The following is a 4,376-nucleotide window of genomic DNA, read 5'->3' as shown; positions in this document are numbered from 1 at the left end:
TCCATGTGGTCATAACTGGGCATTACTGGGAATCAGGGGACATTACCAGGTATCATTGGATAATCTTTGTGATTGTCATGTGAATAGGTCAGGCCCACCCACACTTTAAGGCCATCTCTGGCCCTGAACAGAGGGAGGGCTGATCCGCTTCTGAAGATGGATGGCACAAAATAGAGCTTCCCAGAACCAGGCTTCGGTTCTGTCCTCTTGGGGTCCACCTGTTTTATGTTTGCTCGGATCTCTGATGTTTGCTCCCCGACTCTTTCAGATGGAAGTCTCTAGGGCATAGACTCTCAGCCAGAGATTTTTGTGTATGTGGTTTACTGGAAAGTAGTCTCAGAAACAACACCCTGTAAAGGACCAAAGGAAGCAAGATTGGGCGGGGGCGGCGGGGGGGGGGGAGTGGAAATGTGATACGGTTATAACAGAGGCTTGGCCAACTTCACAGTGAGCTCTAGGACAGGTATGGCCTTGTAGAGTTGTTCTGAATTGAAGCAAGTGCGCCAGACATTTTGTACTTCTGAGCTAGAGGGGTTCAGCAGAAGCCAGTTGCCATGGCAGCTCTTGGCAATAGACGGGGGCTGCTGGGGAAGGGATGTGTTTTCAGGGAGGTGGCTCCCTTCAGGTGAGGGAAATTCTCAGGAAGTCAGCTGTGAATTCTCAGGAGTCAACTTACGATTGCTGGGGGAATAAGTGTGTCGGTTCTTTGAGACAGACAGGTGGAGAGAGAGTGCACGCACACGTGTGCATGTGCGTGTGTGTGTGTGTGTGTGTGTGTGTGTGTCTATGTGGCTGAGTGGCACACCCTGGCAAACACAGTAACCACCCCTGAGTGACTCAGATACATTTCATTTGTCTAGTAAATTTGCCCCATCTGGGAATAGCTCCTCCAGGATTATGGATGGCCTCTTTGAGAAAATTTACAAGATTAAGATTAATGGGACCAACTAGTTTCCACTATTATGGCTGCTCTTCAGGCCACAACTGACACTCATCATCTTCGTCCTCTGCTCCCGATTTCATACTCTCTCTTAACGTGGACACCTCTGCCCTCAGTTGGCACTAAGTCTGGGTTGCTTGCCTGATGGAATGACCAGATTCTCATGCCTGAGAGGTGCGAGGTCCCTGTCACCATGTCCTCCTCAGACCATGACTTGCTGGCCTTGTCCATTTGCCATCACACTTAGGCAAGAGAGTACAAAAACGTGCTCCAGTGGATCAACTGTATGCCAGGCATATTTCTTTCTCCCCCCATTATAAGAGTCCTACCTCCTCCTCATGATCAAGGTCAATTATCCCTACCAGTATAGTGACTCCTTTTCTTGCCTGCTTGTCTCTAGGTACAAGGATCCTGAAGTGACCAGGTGGTACCTATAGCCTTAAGCCTTAAGGATATTTTTGCTGTGTCCTTAATAAAACATCGCCCCTCTGGGAACCAGGACCTCTAGACCCATAGAGCCTAAAGTTGTCGGGATGGAAAACTTGGATTTCTCAAGTGGGCCACCAGGAGTGATGGTAAGCGGGGCCATTCCTACTTCCATTTCCTGGTCCCCAGTCCAATGAACTCCCCCATCAGGGCACAGCACCATATAACAGTTGTTGATTTAAGATGTAGATCCCATCCTGGAGGATGGTGTTCCATTCTTGCAGGTATCATCTTCAAGCAAACAACTTCCACTATGCCCTCAAAAAACCATTGCATTGCTTTATCAGGTCCACAGATTCTGTGTGTTGTGATATTTCATAGGACCACTGGATCCTTTGGTTTTATGCCCACTGCCACACCTCCTTTTCCATAAAATGGGTCCCTTAGAAGTGACATGAAGTGAAACATTAAGCAGGTAGTAAGTGACATAATAAGTGACATATGAAGTGGATGTTAGTAGACTAAACATCCGTAGTTAAGTTGGCCAAAGCCTTGCTTGCAAGCAATCTGTATGTTGGTTTCAGTCCAGAATTGCTACCCCATCCAGGGTGAAAGGAATCTGTTTTGATCAATTTGCCACCAGGTGGCTGCTTGGTCTTCTTGAAGGATGATGCCATGTAAGGGGCTCAAAACTGGTCTTTATGAATGTTGAGTTGGACATTTGGCATTGACAAATAAGTTGCCTCTGGTGAGCGGGAGCCCATAGTTTAGGGTCTCTTCATGCCTCCAATTCCTGTCACAATGGCTGTCCCATTCATCACACCAGAATTAGAGTGACTAGTGATAGAGGTTGGCTGACATCAATTGGCCTAGTTGTTACATTTAGTTGATTATTTAGTTGGCTGTTTATTCCATCATGGTTACTCTCTGATGGACATTAACATACTATAAAAAGATTTTCATATTTCATGCCCACCTCTATAGATTCATAACATGTGTCTTTCTCAGATTTGGTCTCCAATCTTCTAAGCCTCTTCATTCTAGATCCCTGTCTTGCCAAGCCATTCACCACTACTCATGAGTCTTGGTATAGTCTAACTTCAGCTGACTTTTTTTTTCCATATACAGTTTATGATCACATATACCACCTAAAGCTTTGCATATTGGAAGGATTTCCTCCTTCTTGCTGAAGGCCACCGGTTAATGGAGGTGTAGTTCATCAGGAGTGCATTTTCAGCTTGCACTCACATTTTGAGCCATCTGTATATCAAGTTTGGCCTTTCCTCACCTCCCTCAGGTGCTCATAAGGTGCCTGCCACATGGTCATAGACGCGAACCAAGGGCAAAAGCATCAGCAGTGGCTGACACAGGTTTCTGGGCCCCTGATTTTGCCATTTGTACCTTCTGACTGTGCTTATGTCTGATCCTGGATGTCCTATTCCATCTTAACGATTGAAAGCTTTTGTGCCTGACCAGCCTTTCATGACTTGGTGGGTCTGATAAAGATCATCATGACGGGTAGTTCTGGCTAGTAGACCATGACCACTCTGTGTCCTATGGTCAATGTTCCATCTCTACGAGGGTCCGGCAGCATGCGAGGAACTCTTTTTTAAATGTTTCGTTCTTCGCTATAGATGGCATACCCTCACTTCAGAAACTTAGGGTTCTATATTCTGATTCTTCTACTAGCGTTTGCCGTATACTCTGCATGCCATCTTTTTGGATCATCAGGTCCAACAGGCTGTATCGAATACGTGGCAGGCTGCCTGTACCACAGTCTGAACCTGCTGCACAGTCCTTTCTTTCTGCGCCCCACTCAAAGCTGTGTGAATTATGCTATGGATTTCTAATTTCTACATCAGCAAGTTTCAGCCACTCTGCTTGCCAAGTTTTGCTACATTTTAGATAACCCACCTCCCCTAAATTATTACTGATAAGCACCCCTATTCTCTCATCGGCTGGCCTCCTGCCATCTAACATGACTCTCTCCCCTTACTTCAAGGCCTTTGCTCGTTGTGTTTCACTTGTCAGATTTACCCTTTCTTTAGCTTCGTCTAATCTCTCACCTTTCTACATAAAACCCTACCTTCCCTCTGAAGACTTCTTTGACTTTTTCCGGCAAGTCGTTCCTCTCCTCTCTGCAATCCTGTGGTACCTAGAGGCATGCCAATGCCCATTGCCACTAACATACCTGTTGTTGAATAACGCTTGCCCTGTGCTTCATGTCCATTACCTGTTTTTACCCTAAAACTAAAATCTCCTTAAGGAATGCATCCAAATCTTCCTACAGTTTTTGTAGGCATGCAGCTAGTTCTTGGTAAATACTGCCTGATGGAGCTATTCCCTCCTTATCCCTCAGCCTAAACCATCGGGGCTCGTAGTATGACCCAATGTATGCCCTGAGGGCTGAGGATACCCTAGAGTCCACACTTGTCTTCTCTATACCCAATCCAGAAAGATTCTATGCATTGATAAACTTGTCAACAATCATGCAAGCTCATGAATTGTTAGTTGTCCCCTCAAATTGTTTCAGTTTGGAAATTTTGCCTCTTGCTTGGCACAATGGTCTGATCCTGCTGCCAGTGTGCTTCACTAAGGAAGATCGTCAGATCCTGCCTGGTTCTTAGCCTCTTTTGCCTCATGTCAAGTGTCGTAGACACCACTTACTAGGCACATCCCTCTCCCAAACTCCAGAACAAACCTGAAGTTTGAAAGATTTAAGAAACTACAGCTGTCCATTGTGTTTCAAATCCCCTAGACCTTGGGCTAGAAAGCTGAATAGTTCACCTTGTCCTTATTTCTGAGACAGGCTCCACATTTGCCCTGGAGCCAAGAGCCGGATCGTCTTGTATCCCCTGCCTCAGAAATGCAACCAATACTCCAGAATCTGTTTTATCGAGGGTTTACATCACCTTGCACACTTCCCTGATTCTGTCTGCTCCTCTGGGCCTCCTGGTGTTGACCACAACAGAATTTACCAGTAAAGCTTCCCTTTTTAAGTCATATGAAG

The sequence above is a fragment of the Panthera pardus genome, unplaced genomic scaffold (genome assembly GCF_024362965.1).
Source record: "Panthera pardus isolate Hobbes unplaced genomic scaffold, ASM2436296v1 HiC_scaffold_21, whole genome shotgun sequence".
Classification (NCBI taxonomy): Eukaryota; Metazoa; Chordata; class Mammalia; order Carnivora; family Felidae; genus Panthera; species Panthera pardus.
Note: the sequence above shows the minus strand (reverse complement) of the source record.